The following is a 16,182-nucleotide window of genomic DNA, read 5'->3' as shown; positions in this document are numbered from 1 at the left end:
TAATTTTCAATTAATAAACATTATTATAATGTTATAATATGATCCCACAAAAAAAGACATCACAGATGTAAAAAAAAAGCGCTAAGTTATATCTTTCGTCAGCAAAAATAGTTCTTTATAATAATAAAAAATATAATCTTCTCAAAAATTATGTTTATAGCCAAAATAATTCTTTGCAAAAATTAATCATTATCAAAAATATTTTCTCAAAAATTATATTTATAAATTATATTTTATTTTTGTTAATAATACTAGAAAAAAATTAAAATATTAGCATCAAAAAGTAGTGAAATCAAAAAATTGCGCTAAATAATTATATTGATAATACGAGAAAAAAGGTTAAAATATTAGCATCAAAAAGTAGTCAAATCAAAAAGTTGCACTAAGTAAGTGACAACATAATATATAATATTTAGATAAATTTCTTATAATGATACAAATGTATAATTATTGCTTTATTTTAAAACGTTTATAATATATACAATAACAAAATAAATTCAGTAAAATATATATAAAAAAACTGTTAATCTCGGCTCAAATTATTGTGTTACAATAAAAATAAAATCTCGACGGCAATCGGAGCCTGTGCGGATGACATGCACAAAATTAATAAATTAAAATGAGATCTCAAGTCAAACTCATTTATTAAAATCTAAACGTTTCGACCCACTTCGGGTCTTCTTCAGTAGCTGCAAAATACAAAGAAACAAACAAAAAAAAAAAATAAAAGATAATCGGTACAATCAGAAAATTATAAAACTCGTATACATACAATCCACAAATAAATTAAATATCATTCTCCTCCCTATTCGAACCGTCCGGTCGTCGGAGTGTCTCCCTAACGGTGACCATCGTCAGGAAAGAAGCAGAGCAGTGACTCCCTTACCAACACTAATCAACATAGTATAAATTAAACGTGTAAGATCCCCAAGAATTATAAATTAAAAACCGGGAAGAACACTCACCCCGACAGCAAAAACAGAGAGAAGACGATGCTACACGTGACACATCACTCTAACGACTGTGCGGTATTCTACCTCGACACAGTCGATACATATATCCGCAAAAAAAAACACAAAAATAAAATATGAAAATAAAAATAAAAACAACTAATACTTATCGGCACTCATGTCAAAGGTCTAACGAAAAAATCCGGTTATGTCTAATCACAAAGCTAGATTTTGGTAAATTTTTCAATTAACAGATCAAAATTCTCGTTTAATTTGTCGGTATCGCTATGTAAATTTAAACTATTCTTCTGACGCTTAATGTGGATCATTTCGGATATCAAACGTTTCCCTAAAAAAGGCTCCTCATCCAAGATTTTTACATCCTCCCAATTGAATTCATGGTTCAATAATCTATGTTCCGATATGACTGATAATTGTGACGCGTTTCTTTTTATGTTGCTGCGATGTTCTTTCATCCTAGTTTTCAACAATCTACCCGTCTGCCCTACATACGACGCATCACAATCCATACAATCAATTTTATAAACTACATTGTTATGGAGTTCCCTTGGTAACTTATCCTTGTGTACTTTGATGAATTTACGGAGACTGTTAATTGCTGTATAGGATGGAATGACATCCAAATCACGTGTAATGTCCTCGATTCTCTTTGATACATTATTGATATACGGAATATTAAAGTACGAAACTTTTTTCTGCGTTGGAATCTTGTCATTGCATATATTTGTTCTATTATTATGCAACTTATTATTGTACCGGAAGAACAACTTTTTTAACCGCGCTTGTAATGTTTGAAATATCAATTTGAGAGGATAATTATTAGACAAAAGAACTCCAATCATAGACTCAAAATTATCTTTATGGAATTTCGGATGAGATAGCCAAAAAACTCTATCTATGAGGCTGATAATGGTGCCTTTTTTATGGCAGAGAGGATGCTGCGACTCAAAATTTAAATATCTACCTGAATACGTCGGCTTATGAAATAAATCAAACTCAATGCTTCCATTATTTATAATAATAGTGACGTCTAAAAAATTCAATCGGTTGTCAACCCCTTCCTCCATGGTGAACTGCAATCTAGGATGGAAAGAATTGAAAGTGTTTAAAACAATTTTAAGCATGGAGGGAGGGGCCGCCAACGCGATATCGTCAACATATCTAAAATAAAATGGAAATGACATTGGAATCGCAGCAATCGCTCTATTCTCCAAATCTTGCAACGTGATATCCGCAATGATCGGTGAGAGGGGGGAACCCATAGGCGTGCCAAAGGTCTGTTGATAACATACATTATTAAACATAAAATAAGTCGAATTCATAATAAAACGAATTGCACATAAAAATTCATCCCGTGGAATAATACACTCTTTTTCAATATACCCCCATCTGTTAATTAAACTATCGATAGCCATATCCAATGGTACGTTGGTGAACAATGATGTAACATCTAGTGAAACTAACTCCACATCACTGTCCACACATAAACCATTTAATTTGTTCACTAATTGGAAACTATCAGAAATAGCCGAATCAGGTTTCGGAATTGCCTTATATATTATCTTATGTAAAAATTTTGCCAAGTAATAAAGAGGTGTATTCCTAGATGACACGATGACACGTAAAGGGCAATTCGGTTTATGCACCTTCGGCAGACCATACGCTCTCGGTAAAACCCCGTCCGTGCAGTTCAGGGATTTATATGTTGTTGAAGAAATGTAATTCTTCATTTTCCATCTATTTAAAATCCCGTGTAATTGATTAATTAGGTTCCTAGTCGGATCTTTTTTAACAACAGTATAAGTATCCCGGTCAGCCAGCAAATCACACATTTTGTCCATGTACATATCCTTGTTCATCGCAACCGTGATATTACCCTTATCCGCCTTCATAAATAAAATATCAGGATTATCTTGGATGAATTTACCCGTCAATTTGTAAGCATTAAATAAACTATTTTTTGTGTGAGCTTTTTCAGACATGGAAATGTGGAATTTATTTATTATGGGGAAGGCTCTATTTCTGACTGCAGATCGTTTTTCCACAGGGAGTTTAAAAATATTTTGTTCTATATTTTTCAACAACTCTATGGTGGTTTTATCTTTGTCAAATACTGGCAGACAGAAGTTCTCTCCTAACCGCAACAAATCTCGAATTTCACACGGTATCGATACGGATGATAAATTTAAAAACCATTTATCTCTTTTGTCAGCAACATCAGGATTTAAAGAAACAAAGGAAGTCGGGTTCAAGGAAACACTAAGAGACTGAGACGGCCCTGACTCACATGGCCTTGAAGAAAATTCTTTCGTACATGTGTAATAATATTGGATAGGACGAATATTCCTATTATTGAATTTAATTTGTTTATCTAAGAGCCATCTAAATTTATCATCCAGTCGAACCCGCTCCTTATTATAAAAATAATGTAATGATCTGCTTTGCTCACCGAAAAACCCATCACAATAACACACTGGGAGATCTAACATGATGTAACGAACGAGTTCATAAATATCCAATCTAACTTTGTGCATCTGTCTATGAGCATCATAAATTTCATTTCTTAAAATGTCTTTAATAGTACGTCCTATAATAAATTTGTGTTTCAATACTGACTTATAATGATATAAATTATTAATATAACGAGAAAGAAATATAAGATGAGACGGTGTAACATCCTGATTTAAACAATCTTTTAGAAATTTAATTCGCAAGTTTAATCTAATCAGGCTCTTGTTTAATTTAATCCAATTCTTCAAATGTTTGACCGCGCCCCAATTAAAACTATGTCCAACAAATTGGAAGAAATTCCTCAACGGACGCATTATTCCAGCCAGCGTAAATTCAATATAAAAAAAACTGTTAATCTCGGCTCAAATTATTGTGTTACAATAAAAATAAAATCTCGACGGCAATCGGAGCCTGTGCGGATGACATGCACAAAATTAATAAATTAAAATGAGATCTCAAGTCAAACTCATTTATTAAAATCTAAACGTTTCGACCCACTTCGGGTCTTCTTCAGTAGCTGCAAAATACAAAGAAACAAACAAAAAAAAAAAATAAAAGATAATCGGTACAATCAGAAAATTATAAAACTCGTATACATACAATCCACAAATAAATTAAATATCATTCTCCTCCCTATTCGAACCGTCCGGTCGTCGGAGTGTCTCCCTAACGGTGACCATCGTCAGGAAGGAAGCAGAGCAGTGACTCCCTTACCAACACTAATCAACATAGTATAAATTAAACGTGTAAGATCCCCAAAAATTATAAATTAAAAACCGGGAAGAACACTCACCCCGACAGCAAAAACAGAGAGAAGACGATGCTACACGTGACACATCACTCTAACGACTGTGCGGTATTCTACCTCGACACAGTCGATACATATATCCGCAAAAAAAAAACACAAAAATAAAATATGAAAATAAAAATAAAAACAACTAATACTTATCGGCACTCATGTCAAAGGTCTAACGAAAAAATCCGGTTATGTCTAATCACAAAGCTAGATTTTGGTAAATTTTTCAATTAACAGATCAAAATTCTCATTTAATTTGTCGGTATCGCTATGTAAATTTAAACTATTCTTCTGACGCTTAATGTGGATCATTTCGGATATCAAACGTTTCCCTAAAAAAGGCTCCTCATCCAAGATTTTTACATCCTCCCAATTGAATTCATGGTTCAATAATCTATGTTCCGATATGACTGATAATTGTGACGCGTTTCTTTTTATGTTGCTGCGATGTTCTTTCATCCTAGTTTTCAACAATCTACCCGTCTGCCCTACATACGACGCATCACAATCCATACAATCAATTTTATAAACTACATTGTTATGGAGTTCCCTTGGTAACTTATCCTTGTGTACTTTGATGAATTTACGGAGACTGTTAATTGCTGTATAGGATGGAATGACATCCAAATCACGTGTAATGTCCTCGATTCTCTTTGATACATTATTGATATACGGAATATTAAAGTACGAAACTTTTTTCTGCGTTGGAATCTTGTCATTGCATATATTTGTTCTATTATTATGCAACTTATTATTGTACCGGAAGAACAACTTTTTTAACCGCGCTTGTAATGTTTGAAATATCAATTTGAGAGGATAATTATTAGACAAAAGAACTCCAATCATAGACTCAAAATTATCTTTATGGAATTTCGGATGAGATAGCCAAAAAACTCTATCTATGAGGCTGATAATGGTGCCTTTTTTATGGCAGAGAGGATGCTGCGACTCAAAATTTAAATATCTACCTGAATACGTCGGCTTATGAAATAAATCAAACTCAATGCTTCCATTATTTATAATAATAGTGACGTCTAAAAAATTCAATCGGTTGTCAACCCCTTCCTCCATGGTGAACTGCAATCTAGGATGGAAAGAATTGAAAGTGTTTAAAACAATTTTAAGCATGGAGGGAGGGGCCGCCAACGCGATATCGTCAACATATCTAAAATAAAATGGAAATGACATTGGAATCGCAGCAATCGCTCTATTCTCCAAATCTTGCAACGTGATATCCGCAATGATCGGTGAGAGGGGGGAACCCATAGGCGTGCCAAAGGTCTGTTGATAACATACATTATTAAACATAAAATAAGTCGAATTCATAATAAAACGAATTGCACATAAAAATTCATCCCGTGGAATAATACACTCTTTTTCAATATACCCCCATCTGTTAATTAAACTATCGATAGCCATATCCAATGGTACGTTGGTGAACAATGATGTAACATCTAGTGAAACTAACTCCACATCACTGTCCACACATAAACCATTTAATTTGTTCACTAATTGGAAACTATCAGAAATAGCCGAATCAGGTTTCGGAATTGCCTTATATATTATCTTATGTAAAAATTTTGCCAAGTAATAAAGAGGTGTATTCCTAGATGACACGATGACACGTAAAGGGCAATTCGGTTTATGCACCTTCGGCAGACCATACGCTCTCGGTAAAACCCCGTCCGTGCAGTTCAGGGATTTATATGTTGTTGAAGAAATGTAATTCTTCATTTTCCATCTATTTAAAATCCCGTGTAATTGATTAATTAGGTTCCTAGTCGGATCTTTTTTAACAACAGTATAAGTATCCCGGTCAGCCAGCAAATCACACATTTTGTCCATGTACATATCCTTGTTCATCGCAACCGTGATATTACCCTTATCCGCCTTCATAAATAAAATATCAGGATTATCTTGGATGAATTTACCCGTCAATTTGTAAGCATTAAATAAACTATTTTTTGTGTGAGCTTTTTCAGACATGGAAATGTGGAATTTATTTATTATGGGGAAGGCTCTATTTCTGACTGCAGATCGTTTTTCCACAGGGAGTTTAAAAATATTTTGTTCTATATTTTTCAACAACTCTATGGTGGTTTTATCTTTGTCAAATACTAGCAGACAGAAGTTCTCTCCTAACCGCAACAAATCTCGAATTTCACACGGTATCGATACGGATGATAAATTTAAAAACCATTTATCTCTTTTGTCAGCAACATCAGGATTTAAAGAAACAAAGGAAGTCGGGTTCAAGGAAACACTAAGAGACTGAGACGGCCCTGACTCACATGGCCTTGAAGAAAATTCTTTCGTACATGTGTAATAATATTGGATAGGACGAATATTCCTATTATTGAATTTAATTTGTTTATCTAAGAGCCATCTAAATTTATCATCCAGTCGAACCCGCTCCTTATTATAAAAATAATGTAATGATCTGCTTTGCTCAGCGAAAAACCCATCACAATAACACACTGGGAGATCTAACATGATGTAACGAACGAGTTCATAAATATCCAATCTAACTTTGTGCATCTGTCTATGAGCATCATAAATTTCATTTCTTAAAATGTCTTTAATAGTACGTCCTATAATAAATTTGTGTTTCAATACTGACTTATAATGATATAAATTATTAATATAACGAGAAAGAAATATAAGATGAGACGGTGTAACATCCTGATTTAAACAATCTTTTAGAAATTTAATTCGCAAGTTTAATCTAATCAGGCTCTTGTTTAATTTAATCCAATTCTTCAAATGTTTGACCGCGCCCCAATTAAAACTATGTCCAACAAATTGGAAGAAATTCCTCAACGGACGCATTATTACAGCCAGCGTAAATTCAATATAAAAAAACTGTTAATCTCGGCTCAAATTATTGTGTTACAATAAAAATAAAATCTCGACGGCAATCGGAGCCTGTGCGGATGACATGCACAAAATTAATAAATTAAAATGAGATCTCAAGTCAAACTCATTTATTAAAATCTAAACGTTTCGACCCACTTCGGGTCTTCTTCAGTAGCTGCAAAATACAAAGAAACAAACAAAAAAAAAAAATAAAAGATAATCGGTACAATCAGAAAATTATAAAACTCGTATACATACAATCCACAAATAAATTAAATATCATTCTCCTCCCTATTCGAACCGTCCGGTCGTCGGAGTGTCTCCCTAACGGTGACCATCGTCAGGAAGGAAGCAGAGCAGTGACTCCCTTACCAACACTAATCAACATAGTATAAATTAAACGTGTAAGATCCCCAAGAATTATAAATTAAAAACCGGGAAGAACACACACCCCGACAGCAAAAACAGAGAGAAGACGATGCTACACGTGACACATCACTCTAACGACTGTGCGGTATTCTACCTCGACACAGTCGATACATATATCCGCAAAAAAAAAAAACACAAAAATAAAATATGAAAATAAAAATAAAAACAACTAATACTTATCGGCACTCATGTCAAAGGTCTAACGAAAAAATCCGGTTATGTCTAATCACAAAGCTAGATTTTGGTAAATTTTTCAATTAACAGATCAAAATTCTCGTTTAATTTGTCGGTATCGCTATGTAAATTTAAACTATTCTTCTGACGCCTAATGTGGATCATTTCGGATATCAAACGTTTCCCTAAAAAAGGCTCCTCATCCAAGATTTTTACATCCTCCCAATTGAATTCATGGTTCAATAATCTATGTTCCGATATGACTGATAATTGTGACGCGTTTCTTTTTATGTTGCTGCGATGTTCTTTCATCCTAGTTTTCAACAATCTACCCGTCTGCCCTACATACGACGCATCACAATCCATACAATCAATTTTATAAACTACATTGTTATGGAGTTCCCTTGGTAACTTATCCTTGTGTACTTTGATGAATTTACGGAGACTGTTAATTGCTGTATAGGATGGAATGACATCCAAATCACGTGTAATGTCCTCGGTTCTCTTTGATACATTATTGATATACGGAATATTAAAGTACGAAACTTTTTTCTGCGTTGGAATCTTGTCATTGCATATATTTGTTCTATTATTATGCAACTTATTATTGTACCGGAAGAACAACTTTTTTAACCGCGCTTGTAATGTTTGAAATATCAATTTGAGAGGATAATTATTAGACAAAAGAACTCCAATCATAGACTCAAAATTATCTTTATGGAATTTCGGATGAGATAGCCAAAAAACTCTATCTATGAGGCTGATAATGGTGCCTTTTTTATGGCAGAGAGGATGCTGCGACTCAAAATTTAAATATCTACCTGAATACGTCGGCTTATGAAATAAATCAAACTCAATGCTTCCATTATTTATAATAATAGTGACGTCTAAAAAATTCAATCGGTTGTCAACCCCTTCCTCCATGGTGAACTGCAATCTAGGATGGAAAGAATTGAAAGTGTTTAAAACAATTTTAAGCATGGAGGGAGGGGCCGCCAACGCGATATCGTCAACATATCTAAAATAAAATGGAAATGACATTGGAATCGCAGCAATCGCTCTATTCTCCAAATCTTGCAACGTGATATCCGCAATGATCGGTGAGAGGGGGGAACCCATAGGCGTGCCAAAGGTCTGTTGATAACATACATTATTAAACATAAAATAAGTCGAATTCATAATAAAACGAATTGCACATAAAAATTCATCCCGTGGAATAATACACTCTTTTTCAATATACCCCCATCTGTTAATTAAACTATCGATAGCCATATCCAATGGTACGTTGGTGAACAATGATGTAACATCTAGTGAAACTAACTCCACATCACTGTCCACACATAAACCATTTAATTTGTTCACTAATTGGAAACTATCAGAAATAGCCGAATCAGGTTTCGGAATTGCCTTATATATTATCTTATGTAAAAATTTTGCCAAGTAATAAAGAGGTGTATTCCTAGATGACACGATGACACGTAAAGGGCAATTCGGTTTATGCACCTTCGGCAGACCATACGCTCTCGGTAAAACCCCGTCCGTGCAGTTCAGGGATTTATATGTTGTTGAAGAAATGTAATTCTTCATTTTCCATCTATTTAAAATCCCGTGTAATTGATTAATTAGGTTCCTAGTCGGATCTTTTTTAACAACAGTATAAGTATCCCGGTCAGCCAGCAAATCACACATTTTGTCCATGTACATATCCTTGTTCATCGTAACCGTGATATTACCCTTATCCGCCTTCATAAATAAAATATCAGGATTATCTTGGATGAATTTACCCGTCAATTTGTAAGCATTAAATAAACTATTTTTTGTGTGAGCTTTTTCAGACATGGAAATGTGGAATTTATTTATTATGGGGAAGGCTCTATTTCTGACTGCAGATCGTTTTTCCACAGGGAGTTTAAAAATATTTTGTTCTATATTTTTCAACAACTCTATGGTGGTTTTATCTTTGTCAAATACTAGCAGACAGAAGTTCTCTCCTAACCGCAACAAATCTCGAATTTCACACGGTATCGATACGGATGATAAATTTAAAAACCATTTATCTCTTTTGTCAGCAACATCAGGATTTAAAGAAACAAAGGAAGTCGGGTTCAAGGAAACACTAAGAGACTGAGACGGCCCTGACTCACATGGCCTTGAAGAAAATTCTTTCGTACATGTGTAATAATATTGGATAGGACGAATATTCCTATTATTGAATTTAATTTGTTTATCTAAGAGCCATCTAAATTTATCATCCAGTCGAACCCGCTCCTTATTATAAAAATAATGTAATGATCTGCTTTGCTCAGCGAAAAACCCATCACAATAACACACTGGGAGATCTAACATGATGTAACGAACGAGTTCATAAATATCCAATCTAACTTTGTGCATCTGTCTATGAGCATCATAAATTTCATTTCTTAAAATGTCTTTAATAGTACGTCCTATAATAAATTTGTGTTTCAATACTGACTTATAATGATATAAATTATTAATATAACGAGAAAGAAATATAAGATGAGACGGTGTAACATCCTGATTTAAACAATCTTTTAGAAATTTAATTCGCAAGTTTAATCTAATCAGGCTCTTGTTTAATTTAATCCAATTCTTCAAATGTTTGACCGCGCCCCAATTAAAACTATGTCCAACAAATTGGAAGAAATTCCTCAACGGACGCATTATTACAGCCAGCGTAAATTCAATATAAAAAAACTGTTAATCTCGGCTCAAATTATTGTGTTACAATAAAAATAAAATCTCGACGGCAATCGGAGCCTGTGCGGATGACATGCACAAAATTAATAAATTAAAATGAGATCTCAAGTCAAACTGATTTATTAAAATCTAAACGTTTCGACCCACTTCGGGTCTTCTTCAGTAGCTGCAAAATACAAAGAAACAAAAAAATAAAAGATAATCGGTACAATCAGAAAATTATAAAACTCGTATACATACAATCCGCAAATAAATTAAATATCATTCTCCTCCCTATTCGAACCGTCCGGTCGTCGGAGTGTCTCCCTAACGGTGACCATCGTCAGGAAGGAAGCAGAGCAGTGACTCCCTTACCAACACTAATCAACATAGTATAAATTAAACGTGTAAGATCCCCAAGAATTATAAATTAAAAACCAGGAAGAACACTCACCCCGACAGCAAAAACAGAGAGAAGACGATGCTACACGTGACACATCACTCTAACGACTGTGCGGTATTCTACCTCGACACAGTCGATACATATATACGCAAAAAAAAACACAAAAATAAAATATGAAAATAAAAATAAAAACAACTAATACTTATCGGCACTCATGTCAAAGGTCTAACGAAAAAATCCGGTTATGTCTAATCACAAAGCTAGATTTTGGTAAATTTTTCAATTAACAGATCAAAATTCTCGTTTAATTTGTCGGTATCGCTATGTAAATTTAAACTATTCTTCTGACGCTTAATGTGGATCATTTCGGATATCAAACGTTTACCTAAAAAAGGCTCCTCATCCAAGATTTTTACATCCTCCCAATTAAATTCATGGTTCAATAATCTATGTTCCGATATGACTGATAATTGTGACGCGTTTCTTTTTATGTTGCTGCGATGTTCTTTCATCCTAGTTTTCAACAATCTACCCGTCTGCCCTACATACGACGCATCACAATCCATACAATCAATTTTATAAACTACATTGTTATGGAGTTCCCTTGGTAACTTATCCTTGTGTACTTTGATGAATTTACGGAGACTGTTAATTGCTGTATAGGATGGAATGACATCCAAATCACGTGTAATGTCCTCGATTCTCTTTGATACATTATTGATATACGGAATATTAAAGTACGAAACTTTTTTCTGCGTTGGAATCTTGTCATTGCATATATTTGTTCTATTGTTATGCAACTTATTATTGTACCGGAAGAACAACTTTTTTAACCGCGCTTGTAATGTTTGAAATATCAATTTGAGAGGATAATTATTAGACAAAAGAACTCCAATCATAGACTCAAAATTATCTTTATGGAATTTCGGATGAGATAGCCAAAAAACTCTATCTATGAGGCTGATAATGGTGCCTTTTTTATGGCAGAGAGGATGCTGCGACTCAAAATTTAAATATCTACCTGAATACGTCGGCTTATGAAATAAATCAAACTCAATGCTTCCATTATTTATAATAATAGTGACGTCTAAAAAATTCAATCGGTTGTCAACCCCTTCCTCCATGGTGAACTGCAATCTAGGATGGAAAGAATTGAAAGTGTTTAAAACAATTTTAAGCATGGAGGGAGGGGCCGCCAACGCGATATCGTCAACATATCTAAAATAAAATGGAAATGACATTGGAATCGCAGCAATCGCTCTATTCTCCAAATCTTGCAACGTGATATCCGCAATGATCGGTGAGAGGGGGGAACCCATAGGCGTGCCAAAGGTCTGTTGATAACATACATTATTAAACATAAAATAAGTCGAATTCATAATAAAACGAATTGCACATAAAAATTCATCCCGTGGAATAATACACTCTTTTTCAATATACCCCCATCTGTTAATTAAACTATCGATAGCCATATCCAATGGTACGTTGGTGAACAATGATGTAACATCTAGTGAAACTAACTCCACATCACTGTCCACACATAAACCATTTAATTTGTTCACTAATTGGAAACTATCAGAAATAGCCGAATCAGGTTTCGGAATTGCCTTATATATTATCTTATGTAAAAATTTTGCCAAGTAATAAAGAGGTGTATTCCTAGATGACACGATGACACGTAAAGGGCAATTCGGTTTATGCACCTTCGGCAGACCATACGCTCTCGGTAAAACCCCGTCCGTGCAGTTCAGGGATTTATATGTTGTTGAAGAAATGTAATTCTTCATTTTCCATCTATTTAAAATCCCGTGTAATTGATTAATTAGGTTCCTAGTCGGATCTTTTTTAACAACAGTATAAGTATCCCGGTCAGCCAGCAAATCACACATTTTGTCCATGTACATATCCTTGTTCATCGCAACCGTGATATTACCCTTATCCGCCTTCATAAATAAAATATCAGGATTATCTTGGATGAATTTACCCGTCAATTTGTAAGCATTAAATAAACTATTTTTTGTGTGAGCTTTTTCAGACATGGAAATATGGAATTTATTTATTATGGGGAAGGCTCTATTTCTGACTGCAGATCGTTTTTCCACAGGGAGTTTAAAAATATTTTGTTCTATATTTTTCAACAACTCTATGGTGGTTTTTGTCAAATACTGGCAGACAGAAGTTCTCTCCTAACCGCAACAAATCTCGAATTTCACACGGTATCGATACGGAGAAATTTAAGAAATGAAATTTATGATGCTCATAGACAGATGCACAAAGTTAGATTGGATATTTATGAACTCGTTCGTTACATCATGTTAGATCTCCCAGTGTGTTATTGTGATGGGTTTTTCGGTGAGCAAAGCAGATCATTACATTATTTTTATAATAAGGAGCGGGTTCGACTGGATGATAAATTTAGATGGCTCTTAGATAAACAAATTAAATTCAATAATAGGAATATTCGTCCTATCCAATATTATTACACATGTACGAAAGAATTTTCTTCAAGGCCATGTGAGTCAGGGCCGTCTCAGTCTCTTAGTGTTTCCTTGAACCCGACTTCCTTTGTTTCTTTAAATCCTGATGTTGCTGATAAAAGAGATAAATGGTTTTTAAATTTATCATCCGTATCGATACCGTGTGAAATTCGAGATTTGTTGCGGTTAGGAGAGAACTTCTGTCTGCCAGTATTTGACAAAGATAAAACCACCATAGAGTTGTTGAAAAATATAGAACAAAATATTTTTAAACTCCCTGTGGAAAAACGATCTGCAGTCAGAAATAGAGCCTTCCCCATAATAAATAAATTCCATATTTCCATGTCTGAAAAAGCTCACACAAAAAATAGTTTATTTAATGCTTACAAATTGACGGGTAAATTCATCCAAGATAATCCTGATATTTTATTTATGAAGGCGGATAAGGGTAATATCACGGTTGCGATGAACAAGGATATGTACATGGACAAAATGTGTGATTTGCTGGCTGACCGGGATACTTATACTGTTGTTAAAAAAGATCCAACTAGGAACCTAATTAATCAATTACACGGGATTTTAAATAGATGGAAAATGAAGAATTACATTTCTTCAACAACATATAAATCCCTGAACTGCACGGACGGGGTTTTACCGAGAGCGTATGGTCTGCCGAAGGTGCATAAACCGAATTGCCCTTTACGTGTCATCGTGTCATCTAGGAATACACCTCTTTATTACTTGGCAAAATTTTTACATAAGATAATATATAAGGCAATTCCGAAACCTGATTCGGCTATTTCTGATAGTTTCCAATTAGTGAACAAATTAAATGGTTTATGTGTGGACAGTGATGTGGAGTTAGTTTCACTAGATGTTACATCATTGTTCACCAACGTACCATTGGATATGGCTATCGATAGTTTAATTAACAGATGGGGGTATATTGAAAAAGAGTGTATTATTCCACGGGATGAATTTTTATGTGCAATTCGTTTTATTATGAATTCGACTTATTTTATGTTTAATAATGTATGTTATCAACAGACCTTTGGCACGCCTATGGGTTCCCCCCTCTCACCGATCATTGCGGATATCACGTTGCAAGATTTGGAGAATAGAGCGATTGCTGCGATTCCAATGTCATTTCCATTTTATTTTAGATATGTTGACGATATCGCGTTGGCGGCCCCTCCCTCCATGCTTAAAATTGTTTTAAACACTTTCAATTCTTTCCATCCTAGATTGCAGTTCACCATGGAGGAAGGGGTTGACAACCGATTGAATTTTTTAGACGTCACTATTATTATAAATAATGGAAGCATTGAGTTTGATTTATTTCATAAGCCGACGTATTCAGGTAGATATTTAAATTTTGAGTCGCAGCATCCTCTCTGCCATAAAAAAGGCACCATTATCAGCCTCATAGATAGAGTTTTTTGGCTATCTCATCCGAAATTCCATAAAGATAATTTTGAGTCTATGATTGGAGTTCTTTTGTCTAATAATTATCCTCTCAAATTGATATTTCAAACATTACAAGCGCGGTTAAAAAAGTTGTTCTTCCGGTACAATAATAAGTTGCATAACAATAGAACAAATATATGCAATGACAAGATTCCAACGCAGAAAAAAGTTTCGTACTTTAATATTCCGTATATCAATAATGTATCAAAGAGAATCGAGGACATTACACGTGATTTGGATGTCATTCCATCCTATACAGCAATTAACAGTCTCCGTAAATTCATCAAAGTACACAAGGATAAGTTACCAAGGGAACTCCATAACAATGTAGTTTATAAAATTGATTGTATGGATTGTGATGCGTCGTATGTAGGGCAGACGGGTAGATTGTTGAAAACTAGGATGAAAGAACATCGCAGCAACATAAAAAGAAACGCGTCACAATTATCAGTCATATCGGAACATAGATTATTGAACCATGAATTTAATTGGGAGGATGTAAAAATCTTGGATGAGGAGCCTTTTTTAGGTAAACGTTTGATATCCGAAATGATCCACATTAAGCGTCAGAAGAATAGTTTAAATTTACATAGCGATACCGACAAATTAAACGAGAATTTTGATCTGTTAATTGAAAAATTTACCAAAATCTAGCTTTGTGATTAGACATAACCGGATTTTTTCGTTAGACCTTTGACATGAGTGCCGATAAGTATTAGTTGTTTTTATTTTTATTTTCATATTTTATTTTTGTGTTTTTTTTGCGTATATATGTATCGACTGTGTCGAGGTAGAATACCGCACAGTCGTTAGAGTGATGTGTCACGTGTAGCATCGTCTTCTCTCTGTTTTTGCTGTCGGGGTGAGTGTTCTTCCCGGTTTTTAATTTATAATTCTTGGGGATCTTACACGTTTAATTTATACTATGTTGATTAGTGTTGGTAAGGGAGTCACTGCTCTGCTTCCTTCCTGACGATGGTCACCGTTAGGGAGACACTCCGACGACCGGACGGTTCGAATAGGGAGGAGAATGATATTTAATTTATTTGCGGATTGTATGTATACGAGTTTTATAATTTTCTGATTGTACCGATTATCTTTTATTTTTTTTTGTTTCTTTGTATTTTGCAGCTACTGAAGAAGACCCGAAGTGGGTCGAAACGTTTAGATTTTAATAAATGAGTTTGACTTGAGATCTCATTTTAATTTATTAATTTTGTGCATGTCATCCGCACAGGCTCCGATTGCCGTCGAGATTTTATTATTATTTTAATGTAAATTTAAATGTGATATACTATAGTAATTACGTGATAAATACCTGATGATTTATTTTTATTTTGTGGTTGAACATTCTCTGGACTAGAATCTTTGTCACTGTAATGACTTAATTTTTTTGAATAT

General features: G+C 34.2%; 1 long non-coding RNA gene across 1 annotated transcript; it reads left to right on the top strand.

Moving 5' to 3' along the window:
- Positions 1 to 13,879: 13,879 nt before the first annotated feature.
- LOC146719555 (uncharacterized) lies at positions 13,880 to 15,974 on the top strand. The gene is made up of 2 exons (XR_014926484.1): positions 13,880 to 15,836; positions 15,913 to 15,974. It is a non-coding gene; the product is annotated as an uncharacterized LOC146719555 (long non-coding RNA).
- The last annotated feature ends 208 nt before the right edge of the window (positions 15,975 to 16,182 follow it).

This window comes from Nylanderia fulva, unplaced genomic scaffold (assembly GCF_048542155.1).
Source record: "Nylanderia fulva isolate GAGA-0341 unplaced genomic scaffold, ASM4854215v1 Scaffold946, whole genome shotgun sequence".
NCBI lineage: Eukaryota > Metazoa > Arthropoda > Insecta > Hymenoptera > Formicidae > Nylanderia > Nylanderia fulva.
Note: the sequence above shows the minus strand (reverse complement) of the source record. Positions and strands in the feature narration are given on the sequence as shown.